Source organism: Arachis duranensis, chromosome 1 (assembly GCF_000817695.3).
Source record: "Arachis duranensis cultivar V14167 chromosome 1, aradu.V14167.gnm2.J7QH, whole genome shotgun sequence".
NCBI classification, from domain to species: domain Eukaryota; kingdom Viridiplantae; phylum Streptophyta; class Magnoliopsida; order Fabales; family Fabaceae; genus Arachis; species Arachis duranensis.
The window spans coordinates 56179321-56203394 of record NC_029772.3 but is presented as its reverse complement, the minus strand read 5'-3'; the positions used below and the strand labels follow the sequence as shown (position 1 = coordinate 56203394).

Here is a 24074-nt window from a genome sequence, read left to right as displayed (position 1 = left end):
TATTGGTTCTCTTCATTTAATTTTTCTTGATTCTTGAACACTGCTTCTTTTTGGCACTTTGCACCTTCGTTTTGTTTTCAAGTATTACCATCAAATACATAAACACCACAGGCACTTAACTGGGGGAACCCTTTGGATTCAAATTTAGCTTTTCTTAAATTCCCAGACAGTGGTGCCCAGAGTTCTTAAGCGTACTCTTTATTGCTTTGGATCACGACTTTAGCTACTCAGTCTCAAGCTCTTTACTTGACACATTCACACCACAAGCATATAGTTAGGGATAACAACGCATTTGAGCTTTCTAGGCCAATTTTGACCCTCCTAACCATTGATGCTCAAAGCCTTGGATCCTTGCTCTAGTCTTTTTTTCTTTTGAGCTTTCTTTTTCTTTTATTTTTCCTTTTTTTTGGCTGTATTTTCTTGCTTCAAGAATCAATATTTTTTATTTTTCAGGGAACCAATAATACTTCTCTAAATTCGCTGTTCTTTCAAGAGTCAACATACTTAACTTCAATATCACTTATGCACTGTTAATACATATATTCATAAAGTAAAAGCAAGGCCACCACATAAAAAGTAATTGGAATAACTCATGATATAACTCAAGATCTTATGCATTTTTACTACTTCTTTCTCAAAAATTTTCTTTTTAAGCTTTAGTGAGTAATGCATGAGATATCTTCTACCCATAAAATTTTTAAAATTTTCAAAATTGAACGACTAGACTAGAAAGCAAAAGAAATCCTAATAGTGATCATGCAAGAGCTAGAATAGAAAATAGAAAATAGAATAGGATACTGAAAAATAGAAAGGAAGGGGGAATGAAACTCAACCACATTAGTGCTGATGATTGCTCAGGCTGTGCTCTTCTGTGAAGATGATTCACCTCCCTTTGGTGCTATTGATGATACTATACACCTAGTGCTCGCTCTGCAAAGAAAACTTGGTCCCTTCTTGGCGTTGAATTCCAAGATTGCTTCCCTTGTGGGTGTTGAATGCCCAAACTCTCTTCTCCCTTCTGGCGTTGAATGCCAGTAAGGGGTACCCTCCAGGGTATTCTGTTTCTCTCCTACGCATTTCTATTTTTGCTCTAAGTGATACACATGATCACAAACGTTTATAAAAAGAGAAAAATTATGAAAAACAATAGAAAATAAAATAATATGAAATCAAACTAAAATAACAAATAAAGAAAATAGAAAAAGAAGAAAATACTATGGGATACTTATGGTTGGGTTGCCTCCCAACAAGCACTTCTTTAATGTCATTAGCTTGACACTTGATTGTTGACTTTTCTTCCTCTTCTTCCAGTTGGTTAAAAGAAATGACTCCATGGGAGAAGAGGAGAAGATTATTGCCCTCATATGTGAGTTCCTCCTAACAAGCTTTCTGGTATTATTATCAGCTTGATTTTCTTTGCTTGTTAGAGTAGGGGTTGTATTGTTTCTCCATCTCCTATGCATCTTCCTCTTGGAACCTTCATCCTTGGTGGTTAGTGATTGCCTAACACCAAACTTAGGTTTGATGTCTGGGGAAACTGTATGAGTTTCCACTAAGGGAGGAGGCTTCGGTATTGTACTCTACATGTAAGTACCTCCTTTGTCAAGGGGTCTTGGAGGTTTAAAGACCTTGAAAACCATGTGATCCTTATGTAACCTCAGCAGCAATTCGCCTCTCTCAGCATCAATGAGGTTTCGTCTATTAGAGAGAGACCTTTGCTCCAAAACCTCAGTAAAAGAAATATTGATTTGTAGCTTCTTAAAGACTTCCAAGGACTGTGAGCAGTGCTCGTCCTTAGTCTCCTTTTGGAGCTTTTGAGGGTGTGGTGCTTCAAGCTCTTGAATAGGTATCATAGAGAAGGCATGTGACAGTGTAACCTCAGCCTTTTCTGAAGCTTCTCTTTCCTCTGACCCTTCACAAGCTTGCACTTCCTCCTTTGGTACAGATTCAGCATCCATTATAATGGCCTTGCACTCTACGCTTGGGGTAGGCACTGTGTCACTAGGAAGAGTGAGAGGTCTCTTTAGTTTCTTTGGAGGATTCCTCTGAATGACTGCACTACACTCCTTCAGAAGTACCACAGTCTCTACTGCCTTCTAATCCCTCTTGTTATTCAGTATTTCCTTTATGAACTTAGCATATGAAGGCTTTGTTCAAGAGCATATGCAAAGGGGATTTTGATCTCCAGCTTCTTGAAAACTTCTAAGAACTTCGTGAATTACTTATCCTTTTCTGCTTTCTGGAGTCTTTGATGGTATGGTAACTTGGCCTTGTACTCAACGGAGGAAATGAGGAAGGGCTGTCAAACTGTCTAGGGGAGGTGTCTCTCGAATTGATGTGTCTGTGATGAGCGGATAATTTATACGCTTTTTGGCATTATTTTTAGTAAGTTTAGTTACTTTTTAGTATATTTTTATTAGTTTTATGCAAAAATCACATTTATGGACTTTACTATGAGTTTATGTATTTTTCTGTAATTTCAGGTATTTTCTAGCTGAAATTGAGGGACCTGAGCAAAAGTCTAATTCAGAGGCTGAGAAAGGACTGCATATGCTGTTAGATTCTGACCCTTCTGCACTCGAAGTAGATTTTCTAGAGCTACAGAGGCCCAATTTGCGCGCTCTTAATTGCGTTGGAAAGTAGACATCTTGGGCTTTCTAGCAATGTATAATAGTTCATATTTTGCTTGAGATTTGACGGCCCAAACTGGCGTCTAAACGCCCACTAGAGACCTTTTTCTTGTGTAAAACGCCAGAACTGGCACTAGAACTAGAGTTAAACGCCCAAACTGGCATCCAAGCTGGTGTTTAACTCTAAGAATGGCCTATGCATGTGAAAGCTTCAAAGCTCAGCCTAAGCACACACCAAGTGGGCCCCGGAAGTGGATTTCTACACTATCTGCACTTAGTTACTTATTTTCTGTAAACCCTAGTAACTAGTAGAGTATAAATAGCACTTTTGACTATTGTATTTGAATCTTTTGATCATCTGTTGATCTTTTTATCACTTTGAAGGAGGCTGGCCATTCGGCCATGCCTAGACCTTTTTCTCCTATGTATTTTCTACGATGGAATTTCTACACCTCATAGATTAAGGTGAGGAGCTCTGCTGTTCTTCATGAACTAATGCAAGTATTATTGTTTCTCTTTCAATTCACGCCTACTTCTTCTCTAAGATATACTCTCGTACTTAATTCAGTTAAGTCAGAATGAAGGGGGTGACCTGTGACAATCACCCACTATCTTCATTACTCTCTTAGCCAAGATTCGCGTGCCTAACAACCACAAGCCGTCTACATGATGTTCAACATAGTCATTGGACAACAGCTGGAGTATAATCTCTTGGGTCTTTAATCCACGGACCGAGTCCGCATGGTTAGAACCTTCGTGGTATAGGCTAGAACCAATTGGCAGCATTCCTGAGATCCAAAATGTCTAAACTTTGTCTGTGGTATTCCGAGTAGGATTTAGGATGGCATGACTGTGACGAGCTTCGAACTTATGACTGTTGGGCGCAGTGACAATGTGCAAAAGGATAGAGAGATCCTATTACGACACAAGTGGGAACCAACAGATGATTAGCCATGCGGTAGCTGTGCCTGGTATTTTTCATCTGATACGAGAAATTCGATAGTTGATTAGCCATACAGAAATCGTAGCCGGACCATTTTCACTGAGAGGATCATACAGCTTGCCATGGAAGGGAGGACACATGATTGGATAAAGACAATAGAAAAGCAGAGGTTCAGAAGCAACAAAGCATCTCCAAACGCTTATCTGAAATTCCCACCAATGAACTACATAAGTTGCTCTATGTTATTTTCCGTTTTATTTACCTTTTAATCATCAATACCTCATAACCATTTGAATCCGCCTGACTGAGATTTACAAGATAACCATAGCTTGCTTCAAGCCGAAAATCTTCATGGGATCGACCCTTACTCGCGTAAGGTATTACTTGGACGACCCAATGCACTTTCTGGTTAGCTGTGCGGAGTTGTGAAAAGTGTGATCACAATTTCGTGCACCAAGTTTTTGGCGCCGTTGCCGGGGATTGTTCGAGTTTGGACAACTGACGGTTCATCTTGTTGCTTGTATTGGGTAATTTTATTTTATGTTTAAGCTTTTTATTTTTATTTTCGAAAAATACAAAAAAATTACTAAAATCATAAAAACAAAAAAAAACTGTGTTTCTTGTTTGAGTCTAGTGTCAAATTTTAAGTTTGGTGTCAATTGCATGTTTTTAATTTTCTTAAGTTTTCAAAAATATATGCATTGTGTTCTTCTGTGATCTTCAAGTTGTTCTTGATGATTTCCTTTGTTCAATCTCATGATTTTCTTGTTTTGTGTTTTATGTTACTTTTCATATGCATTTTCGACTTCATAGTGTCTAAACATTCAAAATTTCTAAGTTTGGTGTCATGCATGTCTTTCTTTTCTCAAAAAAATGTTCAAAAATATGTTCTTGATATTCATCATGATCTTCAAAGTGTTCTTGGTGTTCATCATGACATTCAAAGTGTTCTTGCATGCATTATTGTTTTGATCTTAAATTCTTATGTTTTGAGTCATTTTGTATTTTTCTCTCCCCTCATTAAAAATTCAAAAAAAGTAAAAAATATATATCTTTTCAAGTAAATAATAGAGAGAAATGAAGATTCAGAACATAAAGTAGAAGAATCATAGAGAAAAAGAGCTCACTGGGAATAAAATGCCAGTAAAGAGGCACTTTGGGCGTTAAACGCCAGAATGGCTATCATTCTAGGCGTTAAACGCCAGAATGGGCAGCATTCTGGGCGTTTAACACCAGAAATGGCAGCATTCAGGGCGTTTAGAAAAACACCCAATAAAGAAGGATTTCTGGCGTTTAACGCTAGCTAGTGTATCTGGATGGGCGTTAAACGCCCAAAGAGGCAATCAAGTGGGCGTTAAACGCTAAAATAGATAGCATTCTGGGCGTTTAACGCCAAGATGACACAAGGGAGGTAATTTTGTTTCCAATTCTATTTTTTTCAATTTTTCATGTTTTAATTCATAACTTTTTGCATCAAACATATTTTAAATGTCCATCTTTCAATTTTTTTTATGTTTTTGAAAATTTTCAAACTAATTTTTCAAAAATCTTTTTCTTAATCTTATCTCATATTTTCAAAAATCCTTGTTAACAATTAATGTTTTGATTCAAAAATTTCAAGTTTGTTACTTTCTTGTTAAGAAAGGATCAATCTTTAAATTCTAGAATCATATCTTTTAGTTTCTTTTTAGTCAAGTCATCAATTTTAAAAATCAAATCTTTTTAATTTCTTTCTCAATCATATCTTTTCAAATCATATCTTTTTCAATCAAATCTTTTTCAAACATATCTTTTTAAAATTTTGATTTCAAAATCTTTTTCTGACATCTTATCTTTTCAAAATTATTTTCAAATCTTTTTCAACTAATTACTATTTCTTATCTTTTTCAAAACAACCTAACCATTTTTCCACTTCCAATTTTCGAAAATCACTAACCACTTTTTCAAAAATCTTTTTAATTAACTAATTATTTTAGTTTTAATTTTCGAATATTCTCTCTCTCTCTCATCTCTTTCTATTTATTTGCTAACATTTCTCTTCTACTTATAATTTGAACCCTCTCTCTCCCTTTGTGTTCGAATTCTTCTTATTCTCTCTCTACCTCATTCCTCTATTCTTCTTTTCTTCTAACACCTCAAGGAATCTCTATACTGTGACATACAGGATTCCACTACTCCCTTTGTTCTTTTCTTTTTCATATAAGCAGAAACAGGGATAAAAACATTCTTGTTGAAGCTAATCCTGAACCTGAAAGGACTCTGAAGAGGAAGCTAAGAGAAGCTAAAGCACAACACTCCGGAGAGGACCTTACAAAAAATTTTGAAAAAGAAGTAGACATGGCAGCCGAACCCAACAACAATGCCAGAGATGCAAGGAAGATGCTTGGTGACTATACTGCACCAACTTCCAACTTCTATGGAAGAAACATCTCAATTCCTACCATTGGAGCAAACAACTTTGAGCTTAAGCCTCAATTAGTTTCTCTAATGTAGCAAAATTACAAGTTTCATGGACTTCCATCGGAAGATCCTCATCAGTTCTTAGTTGAATTCTTGCAGATCTGTGATACTATTAAGACCAATAGGGTTGATCCCGAGGTCTATAGACTTATGCTTTTCCCTTTTGCTGTAAGAGACAGAGCTAGGATATGGTTGGACTCACAACCTAGAGAAAGCCTGAACTCTTGGGATAAGTTAGTCAGTGCTTTCTTGACCAAATTCTTTCCACCTCAAAAGATGAGCAAGTTTAGAGTGGAAGTCCAAACCTTCAAACAGAAGGAAGGTGAATCCCTCTATGAAGCTTGGGAAAGATACAAGCAACTAACCAAAAGGTGTTCTTCTGACATGCTTCCAAAATGGAGCATCATATGTATATTCTATGATGGTGTGTCTGAGTTGTCCAAGATGTCAGTGGACCATTCTGCTAGTGGATCTCTTCATCTGAAAACACCTGTAGAAGCCCAGGAACTCATTGAGATGGTTGCAAATAACCAATTCATGTACACTTCTGAAAGAAATCCTGTGAAAAATGAGATGACTCAGAAGAAAAGAGTTCTTGAGATTGATACTCTGAATCCCATATTGGCTCAGAACAAAATATTGACTCAGCAAGTCAATATGATTTCTCAGAATCTGACTGGATTGCAAGCTGCATCCGGCAGTGCTAAAGAAGCCTCCTCTGAAGGAGAAGCTTATGACCCTGAGAATCCTGCAATGGAAGAGGTGAATTACATGGGAGAATCCTATGGAAACACCTATAATCCTTCATGGAGGAATCATCCAAATTTCTCATGGAAGGATCAACAGAAGCCTCAACAAGGCTTCAATAACAATAATGGTGGGAGAGTTAGTCCTTTAATTGAATGAGGACTACCTTGTGTTTAAGGCTAAAGGATCTTCTTCTGTAAATATGGAAAAGAAGCATGAAAAGCTTCATCCAATTCTCCGCACACAGAGTCAAATAGAACCCCCACATTCAAACTCTAAGTTTAGTGTTGGGAGGCCACAATCTTGCTCTGAGAGTTTGTGAAGCTCTATAAGAGCTCACTGTCAAGCTATTGACATTAAAGAAGCGCTTATTGGGAGGCAACCCAATCTTATTTATCTATATTAATTACTTTTCCATTGTTAGTATATGTTTTCTTTAGGTTGATGATCATGTGAAGTCACAAAAACAACTGCAGAATTAAAGCAGAATAAAAAATAGCATAAAAAATAGCACACCCTGGAGGACGGGCTTACTGGCGTTTAAACGCCAGTAAGGATAGCAAAATGGGTGTTTAACGCCTAGTCTGGTAGTATTCTAGGCGTTAAATGCCAGAAATGGCACACAGACTGGTGTTTAACACCAGAAAAGGGTGTTTGGTATCTGGCTGGCGTTAAACGCCAGTAAGGGTAGCAGAATGGGCGTTTAACGCCCAGTCTGGCAGCATTCTGGGCGTTAAACGCCAGAAATGGGCATCAGCCTGGCGTTTAATGCCAGAAATGGCACACAGTGCACGTTTAAACGCTAGAAATGTGCAGGGATGAGAAATCCTTGACACCTCAGGATCTGTGGACCCTACAGGATCCCTACTTACCCCAACTCACTCTCTCCCTTCTTCACACCTTTTCATAACACTCTTCTCCAAATACCATTCACCTATCAAATCCTACCCTCTTCCCCATAATCTAAATTCTACACTCTTCCCCAAAATCTCTCCACCACTCACATCCATCCACTATTTCCCAAAATAAACCCCACCTACCTCACCATTCAAATTCGAAAATATTTCCCTCCCAAACCCACCCCCTTCTCACACGGATTCCCTATCTCCCTTACCCTATAAATAACCCTCTATACTCCTTCATTTTCACACATCACCAACACTTCCTAGCCCCTTGGCCGAACCCTTCACACACCTCCAATTCCTCCATTTATTCTTCTTCTCCTCCTTTCTTTCTTCTTTTGCTCGAGGACGAGCAAACCTTTTAAGTTTGGTGTGGGAAAAGTGTTGCTTTTTGTTTTTCCATAACCATTAATGGCACCTAAGACCGGAGAAACCTCTAGAAAGAGGAAAGGGAAGGCAATTGCTTCCACCTCTGAGTCTTGGGAGATAGAGAGATTCATCTCAAAGGTCCATCAAGACCACTTCTATGAAGTTGTGGCCAAGAAAAAGGTGATCCCCAAGGTCTCCTTCAAGCTCAAAAAGAGCGAATATCCAGAGATCTGACGAGAGATTCAAAGAAGAGATTGGGAAGTTCTCACCAACCCCATCCAACAAGTCAGAATCTTAATGGTTCAAGAGTTCTATGCTAATGCATGGATCACTAAGAATCATGATCAAAGTGTGAACCCGAACCCAAAGAATTGTCTCACAGTGGTTCGGGGGAAATACTTAGATTTTAGTCCAGAAACCGTGAGGTTGGCATTCAACTTGCCAATGATGCAAGGAGATCTTCATCTTTTCACAAGAAGGATCAACTTTGATCAAAGGTTGGACCAAGTCCTCATGGATATATGTGTGGAAGGAGCCAAATGGAAGAGAGACTCCAAAGGCAAGCCAGTTCAACTGAGAAGGCTTGACCTCATACCCATGGCTAGAGGATGGTTAGAGTTCATCCAATGCTCTATCATTCCTACTAGCAACCGGTCCGAAGTAATTGTGGATCGAGCTATCATGATCCATAGTATCATGATTGGAAAGGAAGTGGAAGTTCATGAGATCATACCTCTAGAACTATACAAGGTGGCTGACAAACCCTCTACTTTGGCAAGGATAGGCTTCCCTCATCTCATATATCACCTATGCAATTTAGCCAGAATTGTCATAGAGGAAGACATCCTCATTGTTTTTAGGTAGTTTTTAGTAAGTTTTAGTTACTTTTTAGCATATTTTTATTAGTTTTTATGAAAAAATCACATTTTTGGACTTTATTATGAGTTTGTGTGTTTTTCTGTAATTTCAGGTATTTTCTGGCTGAAATTGAGGGACCTGAGCAAAAGTCTGATTCAGAGGCTGAGAAAGGACTGCAGATGTTATTGGATTCTGACCCTCCTGCACTCGAAGTGGATTTTCTGGAGCTACAGAAGTCCAATTGGCACATTCTCAATTGCGTTGGAAAGTAGACATTTTGGGATTTCCATCAATGTATAATAGCTCATACTTTACCCGAGATTTGACGGCCCAAACTGGCATCCAAACGCCTACCAGAGACCTTTTTCTGGCGTAAAATGCCAGAACTGGCACCAAAATTAGAGTTAAACGCCCAAACTGGCATCCAAGCTGGTGTTTAACCCCAAGAATAGCCTATGCATGTCAAAGCTTTAAAGCTCAGCCCAAACACATACCAAGTGGGCCCTGGAAGTGGATTTCTGCACTATCTGCACTTAGTCACTGATTTTCTGTAAACCCTAGTAACTTATAGAGTATAAATAGAACTTTTGACTATTGTATTTGAATCTTTTGATCATCTTTTGATCTTTTGATCACTTTGAGGGAGGATGGCTATTCGGCCATGCCTAGACCTTTTTCTCTTATGTATTTTCTACGATGGAGTTTCTAACTTATAGATTAAGGTGAGGAGCTTTGCTATTCTTCATGAACTAATGCAAGTATTATTGTTTCTCTTTCAATTCACGCCTACTTCTTCTCCAAGATATACTCTCATACTTAATTCAGTTAAGTCAGAATGAAGGGGGTGACCCATGACAATCAGCCACTATCTTCATTACTCGCTTAGCCAAGATCCACGTGCCTGACAACCACAAGCGGTCTACATGATGTTCAACGTAGTCATTGGACGATAGCTGGAGTATAATCTCATGGGTCTCTAATCCACGGATCGAGTCCAGGTGGTTAGAACCTTCGCGGTATAAGCTAGAACCAATTGGCAGCATTCCTGAGATCTGGAAATTCTAAACCTTGTCTGTGATATTCTGAGTAGGATCTATGACGGGATAACTGTGACGAGCTTCAAACTCACGGCTGTTGGGTGCAGTGATAATGTGCAAAAGGATAGAGCGATCCTATTCCAACACAAGTGGGAACCGACAGATGATTAGCCATGCGGTAGTTGTGCCTGGTATTTTTCATCCAAGACGAGAAATTCGACAGTTGATTAGCCGTACAGAAACCGTAGCCAGACCATTTTCACTGAGAGGATCATACAGCTTGCCATGGAAGGGAGGACGCATGATTGGATGAAGACAATAGGAAAGTAGAGGTTCAGAATCAACAAAGCATCTCCAAACGCTTATCTGAAATTCCCACCAATAAATTACATAAGTATCTCTATGTTATTTTCCATTTTATTTACCTTTTAATCATCAATACCTCATAACCATTTGAATCCACCTGACTAAGATTTACAAGATGACCATAGCTTGGTTCAAGCCGGCAATCTCCATGGGATCGACCCTTACTCGCATAAGGTATTACTTGGACGACCCAATGCACTTGCTGGTTAGTTGTGCAGAGTTGTGAAAAGTGTGATCACAATTTTGTGCACCAGTCTGGTATCCCCCCCTTTCTGGGTGTTAAACGCCCTTGGTGATTCCTTCTTGGCGTTCAACACCAGGATTGCTCCCTTCTGGGCGTTCGACGCCCCTGTTATCCCTTTCTGGGCATTCAGCTCCCTTGATGGTGCTCTGAGTTGCAGCTTGTTCATCTTCTTCCAGTTCCTCTTCCCCCTGCTTCTTACTGTTCTAGATAGGGCTAGTTGTTTAGGGTCCTTCCACTCCCCAATTGGATGGCTTGGTACTTTTCTCTTATCTGTTCAGACAAATGTTGTTCAGCCTGGTTCAACCGTGCTTCTATATTCTTGTTGGAGGCTCGGGTATCCTGCAACACTTCTTGCAAACTTAGCAACTATTGTGTGAGGGAGTGTAGCTGCTGGGTTAATGATTCACTTTGTTCCAGAGGGTTAGATTCAGTGGACACTGTCTTGACCTCTCCTTTCATTGAAGTCTCACCAGATGAGTATAGATGCTAGTTCCTGGTGACTGTCTCAATGAGTTCTTAAGCTTCTTCAATTGTCTTTTTCATGTGTATTGAACAACCAACCGAATAATCTAGGGACATCTTAGCTATGTTTGTGAGTCCGTAATAGAAAATGTCCAGTTTTACCCATTCTGAGAACATTTTCATGGGACATTTCCTTATTATCATCATGTACCTCCCCCAAGCATCGTGAAGAGATTCATTATCTTCTTGTTTGAAGCCTTAGACGTCCAGTCTTAGCTGGGTCAGCTTTTTTAGGGGAGAAGTATTGATTCAAAAACTTGTCCACCAGCTTACTCCATGTGTTCAGGCTTGATTTGGGTTGAGCATGCAACCATCTCTTTGCTTGGCCTTTTACAGCAAATGAAAAGAGCAACAGCTTGTAGACATCTTGGTCTACTTCGTTGGTTTGTACTGTGTCAGAAATCTGCAGGAAGCCTGCAAGGAATTCTGTGGACTCTTCCTGTGGAAGTCCATGAAACTGACAATTTTATTGCACTATGAAGATCAACTTTGGGTAGAGCTTAAAATGATCTACTCCAATAGGAGGTATACTAATGCTGCTTCCATAGAAATCAAGATTGAGAGCTGAGTAAGATCTCAGGGTTCTTTTGGGTTGTGCACCTCCATCTAGATACATAGTGATTCTAGTGTTCCTACACAGTCAAGAAACAAAGGAAGGTTGGGAGTCTCTATGTTAAAGTCTATAGAACTCCCAGTGATATACCCAATTTTTTTAAATTTTAAAATAAATAAATAAAAAATTAGAATTTTTGAATAAAAAGAAAAAGTCAATTAAAGATTTTGAATTTCAAAAATTGGAAAGAAAAAGTCAAGAGAAATAAACAAGATAAAATAAGATTTGAAAACTTAAAGAAATTGAAATTCAAGAAAGAAAAACCAAAGGAACACCAAACTTTAAAATTAAAACAAGATAAGACAAACAATTAACTAACAAGATTTGAAATTGAAGTTAAGATTTTTGAAAATTAGAGAGAGAAAGTCAAATAAGGATTTTGAAATTCAAATTAGAAAGAAAGAATCAAGAGAAAGAAACAAGATAGGATAAGAAGAGATTTTAAAATTTAATTTTTGAAAGAAAGAAAGACTATAGAAGCACCAAACTTTAAAAGTAAAAACAAGATAAAACAAACAATTAACTAACAAGATTTGAAAAATAAAAATTTGAATTTAAAAAAATTTGAAATTTAAATTGAAAAGTCAAACAAAGATTTGAAATTTAAAATTTGAAAAAGTCAAGAGAGAGAGAAACAAGATAAGATAAGCTTTTAAAAATTTAAAGATTTTAAATTCAAATTTAAAAGAAAGAAAAATAAACAAAATACTAAACTTTTAAAATTTAAAATTGACTCAAAGATAAGATAAATTTTAAAATCTTAAAATTCAAATTTTAAAAGAAAGTAAAACTAACAAGATACTAAAACTGAAAATTTTAAATTTGAAATAAGATAAGATAACAAAATTTTTGAAAATCAAATTTTGAAAAAGATAAGATAAAGATTTTAAAGATAGAAAAGTTAAACAAGAAAACAAGATTACTAATTAAGACACCAAACTTAAAATTTTGAATTTTAAATTAAAAAATTTTCGAAAAATTTAAAAAGGAAAAACAAACACTAACAAGATACTAAACTAAAAAAAATTTTGAAATCAAAGACACTATTTTTGAAAATTTGAAGGAAAAATACTAAAAGACACCAAACTTAAAGATTTTGAGATCAAACACAAGAAAATAACACAAAAAATTTTAAACCAATAAGAAAACAAGCAATAACAATTTTCAAAGATTCAAGAAAAGAAACAAAAACCAAAGGGACACCAAACTTAGGACTTGACACAAGACTCAAACAAAAGAAAAAGATGACTAAGAAAACTTTTGAAAATCTTTAAGAAAAAAAACCAAGAAAGTTTGAAAAACAAGAAACACAATTAACAGGAAAACAGTAAAAAGTACCTGATCTAAGCAGCAAGACAACCAGTAGTTTGTCAATCACGAACAATCCCCAGCAACGGCGCCAAAAACTTGGTGCGCAAAATAAAAACTCGCATGACTGAACCAGCAAGTACACCGGGTCATCCAAGTAATACCTCAGGTGAGAGAGGGTCGATCCCATGAGGATTGTTTGATTGAGCAATTAGTGGTTATCCTGCAGATCTTAGTCAGGCGAATAGAAAGATAGTCGTTGTTTGTTGTAGGCGCATAAACAAAACAATAAAGAAGTAATAAAGAATTGGAAAAGAGATATATACGGAAGCAGTTAAGGCCTCGGAGATGCCTATTCTTCCGGATTAATACTTCTTGTTTACTACTTTAACAATGATTGATTCATTCAATGGCAAAGCTGTAAGTAATTAAAGCCAGAGCCAGTGGTCATTAATCTCCTCTGAGTCAAACCAAACGGCAGGGTCAGTGGTCCTTTAATCTGGACGAGGGTGAAGTTCACGCGATCCAATCTCTAGTGATCCTACTCAAAGAGCCACAGACAAGGTTGGATCTTCCGGATTGGAGAATGAAGCTCTATGATTCTAACCTGCCACAGAAACCTCAATTACCCATGACTAACGAGATTTTATGTCACATATCCCAATTAGCCTAGATACTCTATTGGAATCTGTGATGCATTCTCAAGTTGTAGCTCAATTCTATCTTGCTAGGGACTCGCAAGAACTCATGTAGAATAAGGGGTCATACTCCCGTTTCACCCCAAATTCTTAAGGATGAAGAACAAAAATGCATCATAGAATATAATCAAACATATAGTAAAATAGAAAAGTAATTATATTAATCCATGGGAATGAGCAGAGCTCCTATCCTTAACAAGGAGGTTTAGTTACTCATGCTTTAAGAAGGTGTAATGTAATGTATTTGTGCTTTTCCTCTCCTGGGAGGCATGATCCTCAGGAGGAAGGAAGTCCTTTATTTATAATAAAAACTCTAAGACTAAACCTAAAAGATATTGTTCTTAATTAAAAATTACAACAAGAAAATAAAATAAGCTAAGAAGTGCTGAAATCCATTTTGGGGCCCACTTGGTGAGTTTTGGGCTGATGCCTGGTGTTCAACTTGCCTTCTGGGCGTTCAACACTGGTCCCTGCTCCGTGGTTGGCATTGAACGCCAGTTTGGGCGTTCAACTTGGAGGGTTGGTCCTTCTTGGGCGTTGAACTCCAGAGGTGGGCGTTCAACGCCCACTTTGGGCAGTGATTCCGAAAGAAAGTATAGACCATTATATATTGTTGGAAAGCCTTGGAAGTTATATTCCTAATGCCATTGAAAGCGCATCAATTGGACCTCTGTAGTTCAGGATATGCTAGTTGGAATGTACAGAGGTCAGGATTTGACAACATCTGCTATCCTCTCTCTGCCTCTGAATCAGCCTTTGCCAGATTTTGCCAATTTCACCTAAAAATCACCTAAAATCATAAGAATAACACAAAAACTCAAAGTAGCATCCAAAAGGTGAATTTTACATTAAAATATACTAAAACTTAATAAAACTTAATAAAATATAACTAAAAACACACTAAAAATACTGTGAAATGGGGTATAAGAAATTCCATCATCATCCATACCTTAAGAGAGCCCTGTGCTCCCTATTTATAATGATCATGGGAGTTTGTTGAGAATTCCTTAAAATGGGGGATTAGCAGTCTTGGCACTGATTATATAATCATTGCATCGTCTTTTGCGGCCTGTTTGTGGTGTCAAAGATCGAGAGTTCCTACTTCTCTATTCCCCCGATGGTGCACGAAATTGTGATCTCAATGGCGCCAACAACTTGGTACGCACAATTATAATCTCAACTCTTTTTCATAACTTCGCACAACTAACCAACAAGTGCACTGGGTCATCCAGGTAATAAACCTCACGTGAGTAAGGGTCAATCCCACGGAGATTGTCGACTTGAAGCAAGCTATGGTCATCTTGTAAATCTCAGTAAGGCGGATTCAAATGGTTATAGAGTTTTGAAAATTAAAAGATAAATAAACACAAAATAAAGATAGAGATACTTATGTAATTCATTGGTGGGAATTTTAGATAAGCGTATGGAGATGCATTATTCCTTCGGAATCTCTACTTTCCTACTGCCTTCATCCAATCCTTCATACTCCTTTCTATGGCAAGCTGTATGTTCGGGTATCACCGTTGTCAATGGCTACCTCCCGTCCTCTCAGTGAAAATGGTCCAGCTACGGGTTACGTAGGGCTAATCATCTGTTGGTTCTAGCTTGTGTTGGAATAGGATCCAGTGATCTTTTTGCGTCTGTCACTACGCCCAACAGTCATGAGTTTGAAGCTCGTCACAGTCATCCTATCCCAGATCCTACTCGGAATACCACAGACAAGGTTTAGACTTTCCGGATCTCAAGAATGCTACCAATTGGTTCTAGCTTATACCACAAAGACTCTGATCTCAAGGAATTGAAGACTCTGTTGTCAGGAGAGGCAATCAAACGCATGGACCAGGAATCCAAGAGATATGCATTCAAGCTTGTTTTCATGTAGAACGGAAGTGTTTGTCAAGTGGTGCATGAAATTGTGATCATCAACAATGGCACCAATAAACTTGGTAGCGCTTTCAAACATGAATCACACTTTGTCACAACTCCGCACAACTAACCAGCAAGTGCACTGGGTCGACCAAGTAATACCTTACGTGAGTAAGGGTTGATCCCACGGAAATTGTTGGTATGAAGCAAGCTATGGTCATCTTGTAAATCTTAGTTAGGTGGATAATAAATGGTTATGGAGTTTTCGAATAATAATAATAAATAAACAGAAAATAAAGATAGAAATACTTATGTAAATCATTGGTAAGAATTTCAGATAAGAATATGGAGATGCTGTGTTCCTTTTGGATCTCTGCAACATACTGCTTTTATACTTTCAATCCTACTTACTCCTTTCCATGGTAAGCAGTATCTAGGGTATCACCATTGTAATGGCTACATCCCATCCTCTCAGTGAAAAAGGTCCAAATGCTCTTATCACAGCATGGCTAATCATCTCTCAGTTCTCGATCATGCCAGAATAGAATCCATTGATTCTTTTGTGTTTGTCATCACGCCCAATAATCACGAGTTTGAAGCTCGTCATAGTCATTCAATCCCTGAATCCTACTCAGAATACCACAGACAAGGTTTATACTTTTCGGATTCTCATGAATGCCGCCATCAATTCTAGCTTCTACCACGAAGATTCTGATTAGGGAATCTAAGACATATGCGCTCGGTCTAAGGTAGAATGGAAGTGGTTGTCAATCATGCTTTCATAGGTGAGAATGATGATGAGTGTCACGGATCATCACATTCGTCATGTTAAAGTGCAACGAATATCTTAGAATAGGAATAAACTGAATTGAATAGAAAATAGTAGTAACTGCATTAAAACTCGAGGTACAGCAGAGCTCCACACCCTTAATCTATGGTGTGTAGAAACTTCACCGTTGAAAATACATAAGTGATGAAGGTCCAGGCATGGCTGAGAGGCCAGCCTCCAAAACGTGATCAAAGGATCCAAACACAATCCAGAGATGTCTAATACAATAGTAAAATGTTCTATTTATACTAGACTAGCTATTAGGGTTTACAGAATTAAGTAATTGATGCAGAAATCCACTTCCGGGGCCCACTTGGGGTGTGTTTGGGCTGAGCTTGAGCTTCACATGTGTAGAGGCTTCTCTTGGAGTTAAACGCCAAGTTGTAACATGTTTCTGGCGTTTAACTCTGGTTCGTGACGTGTTTCTGGCGTTTGACTCCAGAATGCAGCATGGAACTGGCGTTGAGCGCCAGTTTGCATCGTCTAATCTCGAATAAAGTATCGACTATTATATATTGCTGGAAAGCTCTGGATGTCTACTTTCCAACGCCGTTGAGAGCACGCCATTTGAAGTTATGTAGCTCCAGAAAATCCATTTCTAGTGCAGGGAGGTTAGAATCCAACAGCATCAGCAGTACTTTGTCAGCCTTCTTATCAGAGTTTTGCTCAGGTCCCTCAATTTCAGCCAGAAAATACCTGAAATCATAGAAAAACACACAAACTCATAGTAAAGTCCAATAATGTGAATTTAGCATAAAATTAATGAAAACATCCCTAAAAGTAGCTAGGTCCTACTAAAAACTATCTAAAAACAATGCCAAAAAGTGTATAAATTATCCGCTCATCACAACACCAAACTTAAATTGTTGCTTGTCCCTAAGCAACTGAAACAAATAGGATAAAAGAAGAGAATATACTATAAGTCTCAGAATATCAATGAATATTAGTTCTAATTAGATGAGCGGGACATGTAGCTTTTTGCTTCTGAACAATTTTGGCATCTCACTTTATCCTTTGAAGTTTAGAATGATTGGCATCTATGGGAACTTAGAATTTCAGATAGTGTTATTGATTCTCCTAGTTAAGTATGTTGATTCTTGAATACAGCTACTTTTATGAGTCTTGGCCGTGGCCCTAAGCATTTTGTTTTCTAGTATTACCACCGGATACATAAATGCCACAGACACATGACTGGGTAAACCTTTTCAGATTGTGACTCAGCTTTGCTAAAAGCCTTGGATCCTTTTCACCCTTGCCTTTTGGTTTTAAGGGCTATTGGCTTTTTCTGCTTGCTTTTTCTTTTTCTTTCTCTTTTTTTTCGCAAGCTTTTGCTATTCTCTGCTTTTTCTTGCTTCAAGAATCAAATTTATAATTTTTCAGATCATCAGTAACATTTCTCTTTGTTCATCATTCTTTCAAGAGCCAACAATTTTAACATTCATAAACAGCAAGATAAAAAATATGCACTGTTCAAGCATTCATTCAGAAAACAAAAAGTATTGTCACCACATCAATATAAATTAACTAAATTCAAGGATAAATTTGAAACTCATGTACTTCTTGTTCTTTTGTATTAAAACATTTTTCATTTAAGAGAGGTGAAGGATTTATGGAATTATTCATAGCCTTAAGACATAGTTACTAAATACTAATGATCATGTAGAAAATACTCAAAACATAGACAAGCATAAAATCGAAAAATAGAGAATTAAGAATAATGAAGTTAAGGAATGAGTCCACCTTAGTGAGGGTGGCGCCTTCTTGAAGGACCAATGGTGCTTTTTGAGCTCTTCTATGTCTCTTCCTTGCCTCTGTTGCTTGATCCCTAGTGATTTTGGTGCTTCTATCCTTAGTTGCTCCCAATAATTGTGTGGAGGAAAATGTATCCCCTGAGGTATCTCAGGGATTTCTTGATGAGGGAATTCCTCATGCTCTTGTTGAGATCCATGAGTGGCTCTCTTGATGTGCAGTCAAATGCTTTACTACTGAGCTATGGACCCTTGAGATGAATCTCTCCATCTCCCATGACTCAGAGGTGGAAGCAATTGCCTTCCCTTTCCTCTTTCTTGAGGTTTCTCTGGCCTTAGGTGCCATCAATGGTTATGAAAAAACAAAAAAGCTATGCTTTTACCACACCAAACTTAGAATGTTGCTTGCCCTCGAGCAAAATAAGAAAGAATAGAAGAAGAGGAGGAGGATATGGAGGAGAGGGAGAGAGGTGTATATACGGCCATGTAGGGTGGGTTTGCGTGGGAAAGAGATGATAGATGTGAGTGGTGAAGAGGTAATGGGGAAGAGAGTTATTGGATTGTGTGAAGAAGAGAGAAGGTGAGTTGAGGTAGGTAGGGATCCTGTGGGGTCCATAGATCCTGAGGTGTCAAGGATTTAACATCCCTGCACCAATTGGGTGTGTAAAATGCCCTTTGCATGCAATCCTGGTGTTTAACGCCAGATTGATGCTTGTTTCTTGCGTTAAACGCCACCTCTATGCTTGTTTTGGGTGTTCAACGCCAGTCTGCAGTATGTTTATGGCGTTAACGCCAGCTTTCCTCAAGGTGCAATCCTGGCATTTAAACGCTAGATTACTTCATGTTTCTGGCGTTTAACGCCAGATCCATGCTCTGTTCTGGCATTGAATGCAAGCCAGATGCTCCTTATTGGCGTTTAAACGCCAGTAAGCCCTTCCTCCAGGGTGTGCTGTATCTTTTGCTATTTTTTATTCTGTTTTTAATTTTGGTATTTATTTTGTGACTCCACATGATCATGAACCTAATAAAACATAAAAGAAAAATAAAATAAAAGTAAAATTAGATAAATAAAAATTTGGGTTACCTCCCAATAAGCGCTTCTTTAATGTCAATAGCTTGACAGTGGGCTCTCATGGAGCCTCACAGGTTATCAGGTCAATGTTGTGGACTCCCAACACCAAACTTAGAGTTTGGATGTGGGGGTTCAATACCAAACTTAGAGTTTGGTTGTGGCCTCCCAACACCAAACTTAGAGTTTGATTGTGGGGGCTTTGTTTGACTCTGTCTTGAGAGAAGCTTTTCATGCTTCCTCTCCATGTATACAGACGAACTCCCTTGGGTCTTAAACACAAGGTAGTCCCCATTCAATTAAAGGACTAATTCTCCTTTGTTAACATCTATCACAGCTCATGATGTGGCTAGGAAGGGTCTTCCAAGGATGATGCATTCATCCTTCTCCTTCCTAGTGTCTAAGATTATGAAATCAACAGGGATGTAAAGGCCTTCAACCTTTACTAACACGTCCTCTACCAATCCATAAGCTTATCTTACTGACTTGTCTGCCATCTATAATGAGAATATGGTAGGTTGTACCTCAATGATCCCCAGCTTCTCCATTAAAGAGAGTGGCATAAGATTTATGACTGACCCTAGGTCACACAGAGCCTTCTCAAAGGTCTGGTGCCTATGGTATAGGGTATTGAGAATTTACCAGGATCTTGTCTCTTTTGAGGTAAAGTATGCTGAACCCATGTATCTAGCTCACTAATGAGCAAGGGAGGTTCACCTTCCCCAAGTCTCATTACCAAACAACTTGGCATTCAGCTTCATGATAGCTCCCAGATATTGAGCAACTTGCTCTCCAGTTACATCTTCATCCTCTTCAGAGGAAGAATAGTCTTCAGAGCTCATGAATGGCAGAAGGAGGTTTAATGGGATCTCTATGGTCTCTATATGACCTTCAGATTCCTTTGGGTCCTAAATAAGGAACTCTTTCTTGCTTGAGAGACGTCCCATGAGGTCTTCCTCATAGGGATTCACGTCCTCTCCTTCCTCTCTAGGTACGACCATGTTGATTATGTCAATGGCCTTGCACTCTCTTTTTAGATTCTCTTTAGTATTGCTTGGGAGAGTACCAGGAGGAGTTTCAATGATTTTTTTTACTCAGCTGGCCCACTTGTACCTCTAGATTTCTAATGGAGGACATTATTTCACTCATAAAACTTAAAGTGGCCTTAGACAGATCAGAGATTATGTTTGCTAAGCTAGAGGTGCTTTGCTCAGAATTCTTTGTCTGTTGTTGAGAAGATGATGGAAAAGGCTTGCTATTGCTGAGCCTGTTTCTTCCACCATTATTAAAGCCTTGTTGAGGCTTTTGTTGATCCTTCCATGAGAAATTTGGATGATTTCTCCATGATGAATTATAGGTGTTTCCATAAGGTTCACCCATGTAATTTACATCTGCCATTGCAGGGTTCTCAGGATCAAAATCTTCTTCTTCAGAAGATGCCTCTTTAGTACTGTTGGATGCATTTTGCCATCCATTCAGACTTTGAGAAATCATGTTGACTTGCTGAGTCAACATTTTGTTCTGAGCTAATATGGCATTCAGAGCATCAATTTCAAGAACTCCCTTCCTTTGAGGCGTCCTATTATTCACAGAATTTCTCTCAGAAATGTACATGAACTAGTTATTTGTAACTATGTCAATAAGTTCTTAAGCTTCTACATGCATTTTCTTTAGGTGAATGGATCCACCTACAGAATGGTTCAGTGACATCTTAAAGAACTTAGATAGACCATAATAGAATATATCCAGAATGGTCCACTCTGAAAGTATGTCAGAAGGACACCTTTTGGTCATCTACTTGTATCTTTCCCAAGCTTCATAGAGGGATTCGCCATCTTTTTGTTTGAAGGTTTGAACATCCACTCTAAGCTTGCTCAGCTTTTGAGGAGGAAAGAACTTAGCCAAGAAGGCCGTGACCAGCTTATCCCAGGAGTCCAGACTATCTTTAGGTTATGAGTCCAACCATGTTCTAGCTCTGTCTCTTACAGCAAAAGGGAAAAGTATGAGCCTGTAGACTTCAGGATCTACTCCATTAGTCTTAACAGTCTCACAGATTTGCAAGAACTCAGTTAAAAACTGATAGGGATCTTCTGATGAAAGTCCATGGAACTTGCAGTTCTGTTGCATTAGAGCGACTAGTTGAGGTTTCAGCTCAAAGTTATTTGCTCCAATAGCAGGGATTGAGATGCTTCTTCCATCATACTTGGAAGTAGGTGTATTATAGTCACCAAGCATCCTTCTTGCATTATTGTTGTTGGGTTCGGCTGCCATATCCTTTTCTTGTTCGAAAATTTTAGTAAGATTGTCTCTGGATTGTTGTAATTTAACTTCTCTTAGTTTCCTCTTCAAAGTCCTTTCAGGTTCCGGATCAGCTTCAACAAGAATGCCTTTTTCCTTGTTCCTGTTCATATGAGAGAAGAGAACAGAAAAGGAAGAGGAATCCTCTATGTCACAGTATAGAGATTCTTTTATGTTAGTAGAAGAAGAAAGGGATAGAAAAAGGGGAAGAGTTAAGAATCCAAACACAAGGGGAGGATAGGTTCGAATTCTTGAGATGAAAAGAAGTGTTAGTAAATAAATAAATAAATAGAAAGAGATGAGAGAGGGAGAAATTCGAAAATAATTTTTTGAAAAAGAGTTAATGATTTTCGAAAATTAAGAGAAGAAATAAAATTAAAATTAAAATTTGAAATAATTAATTAATTAAAAGAATTTTCAAAAAGAGAGAGATGATTTTCGAAAATTAGAGAGGAAAAAGTAGTTAGGTAGTTTTGAAAAAGATAAGAAACAAACAAAAAGTCAATTAGTTAGTTAAAAAAGATTTAAAAATCAATTTTGAAAAGATAAGAAGTTAGAAAAAATATTTTGAAATCAAATTTTTGAAAAAGATAAAAAAGATATGATGGAAAAGATATTTTGAAAAAGATTTGATTTTTAATATTAAAATTTGATTACTTGACTAACAAGAAACTATAAGATATGATTCTAGAATTTAAAGATTGAGCCTTTCTTAACAAGAAAGTAACAAACTTCAAATTTTTGAATCAATCACATTAATTGTTAGTAAAGTTTTTGAAATTTTGAAATAATGATAAGAAAAAGATTTTGAAATATTTTAAAAATTTTCAAAAATAATAAAAAAATGAAAAAGATTTGATTTTTTGAAAAGATTTTGAAAAGATAGGATTTTTAAAATTGAAAATTTGACTTGACTTATAAGAAATAGTTAAGTTTTAAAAATTTTTGACTAAGTCAACTCAAATTTTCGAAAATTATGAGAAGAATAAGGAAAAGATAATTTTTTTTATTTTTGAATTTTTAATGATGAAAGAGAAAAAATAAAACGTCATTTTTGTGTTTTTCTCTTTTCTTTTTGGATCAAAACAAAGAATGCATGCAAGAACACTATGAATGTCAAGATGAACACCAAGAACACTTTGAAGATCAAGATGAACATCAAGATTTATTTTTGAAAAATTTTTAAGAAAAGAAAACATGGAAGACATCAAACTTAGAAATCTTTAATGCTTAGACACTATGAATGCAAAAATGCACATGAAAAATAACAAAAGACACAAAAAAAGAAAACATCAAGATCAAACAAGAAGACTTACCAAGAACAACTTGAAGATCATGAAGAACACCATGCATGAATTTTCGAAAAATGCATAAATTTTTGAAACATGCAATTGACACCAAACTTAATAATTGACTCAAGACTCAAACAAGAAACACAAAATATTTTTGATTTTTATGATTTTCTAATTTTTTTGAAAGATTTTTGGAAAAATATTTTTGAAAATAAAACAAAAAGAAAATTACCTAATCTGAGCAACAAGATGAACCGTCAGTTGTCTAAACTCGAACAATCCCCGGCAACGGCGCCAAAAACTTGGTGCATGAAATTGTGATAATAAAAAATGGCGCCAATAAACTTGGTAGCACTCTCAAACGTGAATCACACTTTGTCACAACTCCGCACAACTAACCAGCAAGTGCACTGGGTCGTCCAAGTAATACCTTACGTGAGTAAGGGTCGATCCCACGGAGATTGTTGGTATGAAGCAAGCTATGGTCATCTTCTAAATCTCAGTTAGGCGGATAATAAATGGTTATGGAGTTTTCGAATAATAATAATAAATAAATAGAAAATAAAGATAGAAATACTTATGTAAATCATTGGTAAGAATTTCAAATAAGTATATAGAGATGCTGTGTTCCTTTTGGATCTCTGCAACATACTGCTTTCATACTTTCAATCCTTCTTACTCTTTTCCATGACAAGCTATATGTAGGGCATCACTGATGTCAATGGCTACATCCCATCCTCTTAGTGAAAAAGGTCCAAATGCTCTTGTCACAGCACGGCTAATCATCTGTCGGTTCTCGATCATGCTGGAATAGAATCCATTGATTCTTTTGCGTTTGTCATCAAGCCCAACAATCGCGAGTTTGAAGCTCGTCACAGTCATTCAATCCCTGAATCCTACTCGGAATACCATAGACAAGGTTTAGACTTTCCGGATTCTCATGAATGCCGCCATCAATTCTAGCTTCTACCACGAAGATTCTGATTAGGGAATCCAAGAGATATGCACTCGGTCTAAGGTAGAACGGAAGTGGTTGTCAATCATGCGTTCATAGGTGAGAATGATGATGAGTGTCATAGATCATCACATTCGTCATGTTAAAGTGCAACGAATATCTTAGAATAGGAATAAACTGAATTGAATAGGAAATAGTAGTAATTGCATTAAAACTCAAGGTACAGCAGAGCTCCACACCCTTAATCTATGGTGTGTAGAAACTCCACCGTTGAAAATACATAAGTGATGAAGGTCCAGGCATGGCTGAGAGGCCAGCCT

At 37.5% G+C, this 24074-nt stretch overlaps 1 non-coding gene across 1 annotated transcript; it reads left to right on the top strand.

Moving 5' to 3' along the window:
• The first annotated feature begins 20977 nt into the window (after positions 1 to 20977).
• On the top strand, positions 20978 to 21081 carry LOC127742540 (small nucleolar RNA R71). Its single transcript, XR_008003886.1, has one exon. It is a non-coding gene; the product is annotated as a small nucleolar RNA R71 (small nucleolar RNA).
• The last annotated feature ends 2993 nt before the right edge of the window (positions 21082 to 24074 follow it).